This window comes from Neovison vison, chromosome 11 (genome assembly GCF_020171115.1).
Source record: "Neovison vison isolate M4711 chromosome 11, ASM_NN_V1, whole genome shotgun sequence".
NCBI classification, from domain to species: Eukaryota; Metazoa; Chordata; class Mammalia; order Carnivora; family Mustelidae; genus Neogale; species Neogale vison.
The window spans coordinates 103,624,905-103,637,550 of record NC_058101.1 but is presented as its reverse complement, the minus strand read 5'-3'; the positions used below and the strand labels follow the sequence as shown (position 1 = coordinate 103,637,550).

General features: G+C 33.8%; 1 protein-coding gene across 1 annotated transcript in view; it reads left to right on the top strand.

Moving 5' to 3' along the window:
* Positions 1-12,646, top strand: part of TET2 (tet methylcytosine dioxygenase 2) — a 138,882-nt gene that overhangs the window by 93,652 nt on the left and 32,584 nt on the right. The window lies entirely within an intron of this gene.

The following is a 12,646-nucleotide window of genomic DNA, read 5'->3' as shown; positions in this document are numbered from 1 at the left end:
TCCTTTAGTCTCTTTTCCTCTGCATTCACCAAACTATAATATAGTTAACTGAATTTACGGAAACACTGTGCTGCTCTTTGCAACAGCCTATTACTACCCTAATGTGTTCCTTTGCTGACTATTTGACTGGTACTGCTTTGCTAACTTCATGTTGATGTGGGTTTTCTCTGGGTCATGGGGTGTGCGCAAATAAACTATAAATAATATGTCTAGGAAACTTACTTTTCATATATGAAAGTGTGACTTGGCTTCCTGTGGCAGTTATCATCCAAAAATGTCGTGGTGTGTATCTCACTGTAAACCCACTTCTATAAATCTAACACATGACTTATAAACTCACAATGGACGGCTTTAGGTATATAATACTATTCAGTGTATCCTAATTTTCCTTGTTCCTTCTTTAAAAGATATATTTAAATGCCTTTAATCAGAAAGAAAATGAAAGTTAAGGCACCTTGAGATGATGTTGGTGACAGCATTTTCCTCAGGAATTAAGTATCTGCCTTGTTTGTTTGTTTGTTTGTTTTAAGCAGACTTCTCTTAGACTTGATGGCTTGAACTTCTGAACCACGGAAGAACTTCTTGTGAAAATAACAGTTGTTTATTTAATTTCTTGAGGTTTCATGCAAACTTTATTTAACATTCTTCATAACTGATTTAATTTTCAGTTATTCTGTATCTCTGGTATTTTTCCCCTGTAGGCTTTTCTATAATTTCTATAAATACTGTTGCCTGAAATGGAGTCTGACATATAGAAAGAAACTCTATTTTAAGAACTTTTGTGTTATTTTGCATTTAAAATCCATGAGTAATGGTTGGGCCAGGGTCTAAGAAAAATTTTAGTTTAACTGGTCTAAACAGGAGGTGAGTACAAAACCATTAAAAGACGTGTTTCAAATATTAAGACATTTTAAAAGCCAATCTGCATACTTTTGTTTCTCTTTGTCTGGAATTTCAAAAGGTAAGGGTAATTATTTAGATGAAGTTTTAGATTTGGGCTATGCATATTTAAAACAATTCTCCAAAAACAAAACTTAACACAATTAAAACATACACTTACCAGTGGCAATAGAGACTTCATTCAGATGTAGTTTTTGAAGTTACTAATACCCCATAAAATAAATTTTATGTCTGGCAGAAGTTAAACTCATGACTTTGCCAAGAACAGAGGATAATCTCAAATTGGGGCTGCTGACTCAGTTTAATATTCAAAGCTGTATGAACCTCATCTCCGAGTTCTTACAAATCACTCAAACCACCTCACTGTGAGTCCAGAACTCTGAGAGCATCTTTCAGTGGGAAAGTCAAAAACAGATTTTTACGTTTCTTTGAGCCTAAGCAGCTGTTTCTTCTTTAAAGATTTCCCTTTGAGATTTCCATTTTATGACTAAGCCTAACCAATATTTTTTTGGCAAGTAAGAGTTATGGGAGTGTATCTGTCATTATAGGAAGTCAAAGCCAGAAACATGTTCTGCCATGCTGGGTGATGCTAAATTTTTTTAAGTTAACATTATATTATAAAAATTTTCAAACATGCTTAAATTGGAGGAGTGCAGTGTAATAAATCCCCATGGAGCCATTATGCAGCTCCAGTACGTACCAACATTTTATCAATATTGTTTCACATATTTCCCCTACATCCTACCCCCACTGCCCCCCCCACCAGTGTTTTAAAGCAAAGCACAGATACCGTCTCACCTATGTACATTTCAGTGTGTGTCTAACAGATAAGGACTTTTTTTAAAATACAAAACCTAGTTACAGTGTCATGTCAGTGATACTCTAATATCATTTCATGTTCAGATTCCCTAACTGGATCTTCTTTCAAAATAATAATAATAATAATAAATAAAAAGATATTGACAACATGAAAGCCCATACCTTGTATTTGAGACTTTTGAGTGGTCCCAGGTCATGCCTGTTGTCTAGCATAATTATTAATAGAACTTCCTTTAAAAAAAAAATAGAACTTCCTTTTCACTCTCAAAAGTATCCTCATTTGGAAGATAAATTATATGATTCATAAGCCTCTTTTTGTTTATAACAGTTCCCCCTCTCTTTTTAATGAATTTATTATTAAAACAGATGATATCATTTGCTCTACAAAATTTCCTGCATTCTGGATTTGGTTGATTGCACACTCGTTTTGCTCACCTTACTCCTCTATCCCAGCTGTCTTGTACATTGACATTACGAGACCTAAGCAAGTTACGTGTGTATACATATATGTATATATTGGCAGATGTGCTTCATAAGTGGTGATGAAATAATCTTAGTTCTTCATATCCAGCATGATATGCTTTGTTTCATTTTTAATGGTGTTAAGAGTGTTTAGTGAGTTCAGTAGTTGCCAGCTTGATTTGTCTATCATCAATTTTCCCAGAAAACTTTCACCTAATGGTGCAGCATATTCATTGAGGATTATTGCCTGTTTCCATTATTTTGAGTTTGCAAATTGATAATTTTCATATTTTTTGAAATATACATTTATTTGTCAGGTTTGACAAGTTTTTGCTGGTGTTTCTAAACTTACATAAGGTTGAATATGTGAACTAATTTTTAGTTTAAAGTGTGTTTGTTTTTTTTCCGTTAGAAGTCCAGATGGTAACTCAAAGGTTGAGAATGTTTGTAAAAATCTGTTATATAGGTGAATATTTTGATTATAGTTGCTTTATGATTTGTCATTTAACCATGAGCCAAATTGAGTCATGTTAAATGAGGCTGCCGTGTGCTAATTCTAATATTTGAAAGGACCCTATAGAAATAAAAATGTCTTTTAGTAGCCATTTCATGTGGGAAATCATCTTGAAGTTGCTCCACCTTATTATGCAGGGATTTTTTTTTTAAAGATTTTATTTATTTATTTGACAGAGAGTGAGATCACAAGTAGGCAGAGAGGCAGGCAGAGAGAGGAAGGGAAGCAGGCTCCCTGCTGAGCAGAGAGCTCAGTGTGGGACTCGATCCCAGGACCCTGAGATCATGACCTGAGCTGAAGGCAGAGGCTTAACCCACTGAGGCACCCTGGTGCCCCTGCAGGGATTTTTTTGAGATATAATTCACATACCATAAAATTCACCATTTTATACAATCAGTGGTTTAGTATATTCACAAAGTTGTGCAATGTTTTTTCACTCCCAGAAGAAAATCCCATACCTATTAGACAGTCGATTCCCATTCTCCTCTCCCCTAAAATGGCAACTACTAATCAACTTTCTGTCTCCATAGATTTGCCTATACAGTGAATTTTGTATTAGTGGAATTATACAATATTTGGCCTTTGTGTCTGGCCTCCTTCACTTAGCGTAATGTTTTACAGGTTTTTAATGTCCTAATGTTAATCAGTATTTTATTACTTTTTATGGCTGAATAATATTCCATTGTGTATATGTACCACATTTTCTTTATCCATTCATCAGTTAATGGACACTTGGATAGTTTCTTCTTTAGGGCTGTTATGAATGCTACTGCTGTGAACATCTGTGTACAAGTTTTTGTACGGACATATGTTTTCAGTTCTCTTTGAGTGACATTGTTAGTCATAAGGTTATTCTATGTTTAACTTTTTGAGGAACTGCCAAACTGTTTTCCAGAATAGCTGTACCATTTTTCATTCCTACCAGCAGTATACAGAGGTTCCAAAGTCTCCATATCCTCATCAAAACTATTTATTGTCTGTTTATCTTTTTTATTATAGCCCTCCCAGTGGGTGTGAAGAGTATCTTATGGTTTTGATTTGCTTTTCCCTAATAACTGATGATGTTAGCCATTATTTTTTGTACTATTGGCTATTTAAATATCTTCTTTGGAAAATGCCTACTTGATTCTTTTCTCATTTTTGAGTTCATTGTTTTTTTGAGTTGTAAGAGTTTTTTATAGACTCCAAATTCTTGAACTTTATCAGATATCTGTCTTCTAGATATTTTATCTTACGCTGTAGGTTGCCTCTTTCTTGATCATGTCCTTGCAGCACAGAATTTTTCAATTTTGGTGAAATCAAATTTATATATTTTTTGATTGTACTGTTATCTAAGAAACCATTGCACAATCCAAGGTCTTGAGTATTTACATCTGTTTTCTTTCCAGCGTATTAGAGTTTTAGCTCTTACATTCAGTTCTTTGATCACTGCTGAGTTAATTTTATGATTTTAAGAGTCTAGTACTATTCTTCCGCATGTGGCTCAGCCCCATTTGTTGAAGAGATTATTTTCTCCATCAAATGGGCTTGTCACTCTTGTTTAAAATTAATTGACAAAGATGTATGGGTTATTTTGAGACTCTACTCCATTAATCTGTCCTTATGGAAGTACTATACAAAGTTGATTACTATAGTTTTGAGGTAAGTTCTGAAATTGGAATTCACCTCTTTTGCCCATTCTCTCCATCACCTTCCCTCTGGCAACCACTACTCTGTATTTATGTAAGTCCTCCAATGTTTTATAAGATTTTTTTTTTTTCTAATCCAAATTCTTTTCATGTCCTTGAGAATTTTAAGATCAATTTTCCCATCTGGGATTTGACAGGGGCTCTGTTAAATCAGTAGACCAAAAGAACAAGGCTTGTCAGCTTAACAGTATTAAGTCTTCCAATTGGTTAACTAAGGACGCCTTTATATTTACTTAGGATTTAAATTTCTTTCAGTGATGTTTTATAGTTTTCAGTATGCAAGTCCTATACACATTAAATTTCTAAGTATTCTTTTTGATGCTACTAAATGGAATTATTTTGATTTCATTATTAGATTATTCATTGTTAGCATACACTTAGACGATTGTTTTTTATGGTTTTTTTATTGAGGTATAGTTGACATACAATGTTATGTTAGTTTCAGATATATAACATAGTGATTTGACAGTTCTATATATTAAGCTATACCCACCAGGAAAAATGTAATTACCATTTATCACCATACAATATTACTATAGTATTACTGACTATATTTCCCATGCTACACTTTTCATCCCCATGACTTATTTTATAACTAAAAGTGTATACCTCTTAATCCCCTTAATCTATTTCACCCATCCTTCCACTTCTCCCCACCCCCGGCAATCAGTTTCTTCTCTGTATTTGCGATTCTGTTTCCTTGGGGTTTGTTTACTCATTTGTTTTGTGTTTTAGATTTTATATATAAATAAAGTCATATGGTATTTGTCTTTATCTGATGCATTTCACCTAGCATAATACCATCTAGATTTCTCCATGTTGTCACAAATGGTAAAGTCTCATTCTTTTTGTGGCTGAATAATATTCCATTGTATATATATATGCCGCATTTCATCATTCATTCATCTATTAATGGACACTTAGGTTGCTTTCATATCTTGGCTATTTGGGCAGGTACCCAGTAGTGGAATTACTGGATCATATAGTATTTCCAGTTCTATTTTTGACATAACATCATGCTTTTTCCGTAGGGATAGTACCAGTTTACATTCCCATTGCATGAGAGCTCCCTTTTCCCCACATCTGCACCATTTGTTTGTGTTTTTTATTCTAACCACCTGACTGGTGCAAACTGATATTTTATTGTGGTTCTGATTAGCATTTTCCTGATGACTTACAATGTTGAGCATCTTTTCAAATGTCCGTTGGCCATCTCTATGTCTTCTTTGGAAAAATCTCTATTTAGGTCCTCTGCCCAATTTTTAACTTTTTTTTGTTTTGAGTTATATAAGTTCTTTAAGTTCTTTATATATTTTGGATATTAACCCCTTATTGTATATGTCATTGCAAATATCGTCTCCCATTCCATAGGGGTTCTTTTGTTTTGTTTTCTTGATGGTGTCCTTTACTGTGCAAACCTTATTAGTTTGATGTAGTTCCAAGTTTAGTTTTGTTTTTATTTCCCTTGACTGAGAATACATATCTAGAAAAATACTGCTAAGGCTGATGTCCAAAAGATTATTGCTCATTTTTTCTTTTAGGGATTTTATCATTTCAGTCTCACATTTAGGTCCTCAGTTCATTTTGAGTTTATTTTTGTGTATGCTGTAAGAAAATCATTTCATTCTTTTGCCTGTAGCTGTCCACTTATTGAAAAGGAAGTCTTTATCCTACTGTATATTCTTGCCTCCTTTTCATAGATTGACTATGTATGTATGGTTTTATTTCTGTGTTCTGTATCCTATTCCATTGATCTCTGTGTCTTTTTTTTGTGCCAGTTCCATACTGTTTTGATGATTATGGTTATCTGTAGTATGTCTTGAAATCTGGGATTGTGATAGCTCTACCTTTCTTCTCAAGAATACTTCAGCTATTTGTGGTATTTTGTGGTTCCATAAAAATTTCAGGATTATGTGTTCTACTTCTGTGAAAAATGCCATTGGTATTTTGACAGGAATTGCATTGAATCTCTACATTGCTTTGGGTAGTATGGACATTTTAACATTAATTCTTCCAATTCATGAGCCTTCTTTGTGTTGTTGTCAATGTTTTCATTAACATCTTATAATTTCCAGGGTATAAGTCTTCCACTTCTTTGGTTAAATAGATTCCTAAGTGTTTTATTATTTTTAGTGCAGTTGTAAATGGAATTGTCTCTTTAATTTCTCTTTCTGGTACTTCATTATTAGTGTACAAAAACACAACACATTTCTGTATACTAATTTTATATCCTGTAACTTTACCGAATTCATTTATTTGTTCTAATAGTTGTTTTGGTGGATTCGTTAGGATTTTCTCTATATAGTATCATATCTGCAAATAGTGACCGTTTCACTTCTTCCTTAAAACTTGAATTTTTAAAAATTTTTTTTCCTTGTCTGATTGCTGCAGGTAGGACTTTCAGTGCTATGTTGAATAAAAGTTGTGAGAGTGAACATCCTTGTCTCATTCCTGATCTGAGGGGGAAAAGCTTCAGTTTTCCCTACTAGGGTTTGTTATATAAGGCCTTTATTATGTTGAGGTGTATTCCCACTAAATCTACTTAAGTTGAGTTGTTATCATGAATGGATATTGTATTCTGTCAAATTATTTTTCTGCATGTATTAAGATGATCATATGGTTTTTATTCTCTCTCTTATTAACATAATATATAACATTTATTGATTTGTGGTGATTGAACTACCCTTGAATCCCTTGATCATGTTGAATGAACCTTTTAATGTATTGTTTAAATTGGTTTGCTAATGTTTTGTTGAGGATTTTTGCATCTGTTATCATCAGAGATATTGACCTACATTTTTCTTTTTTTTTTTTTAATAGTGTCTTTGTTTTAGTATCAGAATAATGTAGGCCTCATAGACTGAATTTGGAACCTTTTCTTCCTCTGCTAGTTCTTTGGAATAGTTTGAGAAGGATAAGTGTTAACTCTTTTTTAAATGTTTGCTAGAATTCATGTATGAAGCCACCTGGTCCTAGATTTTTGATGGGAGTTTATTACTGATTCAGTTTTGTTGCTAGTAATTGGTTTCTTCGTATTTTCTATTCCTTTCTGATGCAGTTTGGGAAGATTGTATATTTCTAGATATTTATCCATTTCTTAAAGCTTGTCCAGATTGTTTGCATATAATTTTTGTAAAATTGTCATGATTTTTTGTATCTCTTATTTCAGTTATTTCTCCTTCATTTCTGTTTTTGAGTTCTCACTCTCCTTTTACTTGTCAGCCTAACGGTTTATCAATTTAATTTTCTCTTTTCAAAAAATCAGCTCCTTGCTTCATTGATATTTTCTATTATTCTTTAGTCTCTATTTCATCCATTTCAGCTCTAACCTCCTTATTTCTTCCTTCTACTAGCTTTGGGCTTTTTTCTTTTTCTAATTCATTTAGGTGTGAGGGTAAATTGTTTGAGATTTTTATTTTTTGAGGTAAGTTTGTAATGTCATAAACGTCCCTCTAAGAACTGCTTTAACTGTGTCCCAATGATTTGGACTATTGTGTATTAATTTTCATTTGTCTCCATGTATTTTTTAATCTTCCTTTGATTTTCTTGTTAATCCATTAGATTTTCTTTTAATATCTATTTGAGAGAGAGATAGCATGTGCACACATGAGTTGGGGGAGGGACAGAAGGAGAGAGAGAATCTCAAGCAGACTCCCCACTGAGTGTAGAGCACAATGTGGGACTTCATCTCATAACCCCAAATTATGACCTGAGCCGAAACCAAGAAAGCCAGTCATTTAACCAACTGAGCCACCCAGCTGCCACACCATCAGTTATTTAATAGTATGTTATTTAGTTTCCACCGTTTGTGAGGTTTGTGTTTTTTCTTAAAGTAGATTTTGTTTCATACCATTGTGGTCAAAAGGTACTTGATACGATTTCAGCCTTCTTAAATGTATTTAGATTTGTTTTCTGGCCTCACATGTGATTTATCCTGGAAAATGTTCTGTGGATAATATCCACACTTGAGAAAAGAATTGTTCTGTAGTTTTGGATGGAATATTCTGTATATATCTGTTAGGTCTATCTGGCCTAATGTGTCATTCAAAGCCACTGTTTCCTTGATCTGTCTGTTTATGCAAGTAGAGTTACTATTACTGTATAACTGTCAGTTTCTCCCTTTATGTGTATTAGTATTGGCTTCCTGTATTTTGGTCCTCCTGTGTTGGGTGCATAGATATTTATAATTGTTGTACTTTTTATGGGATTGACCCATAGGTCAAAGGATTGACCTTTATCATTATGTAGTGCCCTTCTTTGTGTCTTTCTACAGTCTTTGCTTTAAAGTGTTTTGTCTGACATAAGTATTGCTACCCCAGTTTTTTTTCTTTTTTTCCACTTCCATTTCCATGGGTTATCTTTTTCCATCCCTTCACTTTGTCTGTGTGTGTCTTTAGCTTGTTTTTTGGCCATTCAGTCACCCTGTATCTTTTGATTAGAGCATTTAGTCCATTTACATTTAAAGAGATTGTTAGTAGGTATGTGCTTAATGCCACTTTGTTAATGTTTCCTGGTGTTTTCGTAGTTCTTCTCTGTTCCTTTTTTCTTCTTTTGCTTTCTTCCCATGTGGTTTGATGGCTTTCTTTAATGTTATGCTTGGATTAGTTTCACTTAATTTTTTTGTGTATCTATTACAGGTTTTTCATTTGTGGTTACCATTGGGTTCATATAGAACATCTTGTGTGTATAGCAGTCTATATTATGTTGATGTCACTTAAATTTGAACACATAAAAGCACTAAATTCTTGTTCCCCTTCCATATTTTATGTATATGATGTCATATTTTACATCTTTTTATTTTATCACTTGACTAATTTTTGTATATAAAATTGATTGTTCAGTTTTCACCACCACACTCACTTTATGAACGATTCCTCTACTACCTTTACTATATGTTTGCTTTTACTTGTGAAATTTTGCCTTTCATAATTTTCTTCTAGTTATGGCCTTTTCTTTCCACTTAAAGAATTCCCTTTAACCTCTTTTGTAAGGCTGGTTTAGTGGTGATGAACTACTTTATTGTTTGGGAAACTCTGTCTCTTCAATTCTGAGTGATAATCTTGCTGGGTAGAGTAGGTAGAGTATTCTTGATTGTAGGCTTTATCCTTTCAGCCCTTAAAATGCATCGTGCCATTCTGTGCTTGCCTGCAAAGTTTCTGCTAAAATATCCTCTCATAGCCTTATGGGGTTTTCTTTGTATGTAACTTTTCTCTTGCTACTTTTAAATTTTTCTCATTATAATTACTTTTTGCCTGCTTAGTTTTTATGTATCCTAGTATAGATCTTCTTTGGTTCACCTTTTAAGGCACTCTCTGTGCTTTCTGACCTGGATTCTGTCTCCTTCCCCAGATTTAGGGACGTTTACAGCTCTTATTTTTTTCCAAATACATTTTCTGCCCCCTTCTTTCTTCTCCCTCTGGGATTCCCTACGACATGAATGTTATCATGCTTGATGATGTTGCAAAGTCTTTTAAGTTATTCTCATTTTTAAAATGCTTTTTCCTTTTTGCTATTCAGCTTGGTTGCTTTCCATCTCCTGCCTTCCAGATCACTGATCTGTTCTTCTGCACCCTTTAGTCTGCTGTGGATTCCCTCTAGGATATTTTTCATTTTAGCTACTGAATACTTCAGTATTCAGTATGATTCGGTATGACTGGTTATTATTTTTTTAAAGATTTTATTTATTTATTTGACAGAGAGAGGGGGATCACAAGTAGGCAAAGATGCAGGCAGAGAGAGAGGGGGAAGCAGGCTCCCTGTTGAGCAGAGAGCCCAATGTGGGGCTCGATTCTAGGACCGAGATCATGACCTGAGCCAAAGGCAGATGCTTAACCCACTGAGCTACCCAGGTGCCCCATGACATGATTTTTTTATATTTTCTTTGTTTCTGGTGTTCTCACTGACTTCATCCGCCCTTTTTTCAAGTCCAATAACTATGACCATTACTTTGAATTTTTTATAAGGCATATTGCTTTTGTTTCATTTAGCTCCTCATTAGTCTTCATGGAACAGTTGATTTTTATGTATTCATCTTGTATTCTGCAAACTTACCGAACTAGTTTATTAGTGTTACATTTTTTCTCTTTTCGTAGATTCTTTAGGATTTACTACATACAAGACTATGTCATCTACAAATAGCGATAGTCTAATTTTTTCTTTGTGAATCTTGGTGCCTTTATTTCTTTTTCTTGCTTAATTTTCCTTGCTAGAACTTGTAGTAGCTATTGAATAAAACTGACAAAAGCAAACATTTTTGTCTTGTTCCTGATTTTAGGAAAAAACTCATTTCTTAACCATTAAATATGATGCTACCTGTAGATTTTATAGATCTTCTTTATCAGGGTGAGGTGGGTTGTTTTTTTTTTCTTTTCCCTATTCTAGCTTGTTATTTTTATTATGAAAAGATGTTGGAATTTTTGCAAATACTTTTTCTGCTTCTAACGAGGTGATCATGTAGTATATTACTTTGATTTTTGCATGTTGGCCCAACATTGCATTACTGAGATAAATCACCCTTGGCTGTAATGTACAGATCTTTTGTATGTGCAAATCTCTTTGATAGATTTTACTGAGGATTCCTGCATTTATGTTAATAAAGATATTGATATATTGCATTCTTGTGATCTCTTTGTTTTTGGTATTAGATTCATACCTCCTTCATAGAATCCATTGAAAAGTTTGCCTTCTATTTTTTGGAAGAATTTGTAATGGATAGGGGTTAATTCTTTTTTTTTTTTATTTTATTTATTTATTTGACAGACAGAGATTACAAGTAGGCAGAGAGGCAGTCAGAGAGAGGAGGAAGCAGGCTCCTTGCTGAGCAGAGAGCCCAATGCGGGGCTCGATCCCAGGACCCTGGGATCATGACCTGAGCCGAAGGCAGAGGCTTTAACCCACTGAGCCACCCAGGTGCCCCTAATTCTTTATTTTTTAAAAAATATTTCATATATTTATTTGAGAAAGCATGAGCGGTGGGGAGAGGAAGAAGTGGGGCTCAATCCCAGGACCTGGGATCATGACCTGAGCTGAAGGCAGACACTTAACCAACTGAGCCAGCAGGCACCCCAGTGCTAATTCTTTAAATGTTTGGTGGAATTAGGCAGCAAAGTCATGTACTTCTGGGCTTATCTTTACTGGCAGTTTTTTGATTATTAACTCAATCTTTTATTAGTTATAGTTCTATTAATCTCTATTTCTTTTTGAGTCAGTTTCAGTAGTTCATGTCTAAGCATTTGTCCATTTCTTCTAGGTTATCTACTTAGCTGATATATCATTTTATATTAAAATATGATATATCATATTTTATATACCTTATGTTTATAAGGCATTTTTATTTTAATGCCTAATTTTAATACTTTGGGTCTTCTCTTTTTTCTGATTCTATGTATGTAGCTTTCTCAAGCTTGGATCCTTCCAAAGAACTTTGGATTCCTTTGATTTACTCTATTGTTTTTCTATTCTTTATTTTATTAATTTCCACTCTAATCTTTAGTATTTCCTTCATTTGTGTTGTATTTCGTTTTCTCTTTTTTGAGATTTTAAGGCAGAAGATTATTTTATTGGTTTGAGGACTTTCTAAATATAGGTCTGTAAAGCTATAAATTTTCTTCTAATCTGCTTTAGATGCATCACATAAAGTCTTAATATTTTGATTTTTCATTTTCATTTGTCAGAAAATATTTTCTAACATCCCTTACAATTTTATTTCACCCACTATTTAGCAGTGTGTTGCATATACATATTTATTAATTACCCAGATTTGCTTCTGCCCCATTTATAATTTAATCCCATTGATTTTAAACATTTAAATTTAGATAGGCTTGTTTATGATAGAACATACAGTCTGTCCTGGAGAATATTCCATGCACAGTTGAGAATGCATTCTGCTATTTGACAGAGTGTTCTCTAGATATTGTTTAGCTCAGTTGATTTCCAGTGTTTTTCTTCCTTAATTGTTTCTAGTTGTTATATACATTATTGAAAGTGGATTATTAAATAATCTGCTTTTCCTTTTACTTCTGTCATTTTTTACTTTATGTATTTTGGTGCTCTATTTTTAGGCTCATACATATTTATAATTGTTACATCTTAAGGAGTGACCCTTTTATAAAAATGTACTTGTTTAAAACAAAAGTACTTGTGGGGCGCCTGGGTGGCTCAGTGGGTTGAGTCTCTGCCTTTGGCTCAGGTTCTGATCTCAGGGTCCTGGGTTCGAGCCCCGCATCCAGCTCTCTACCCAGCGGGGAGCCTGCTTCCCCCTCTC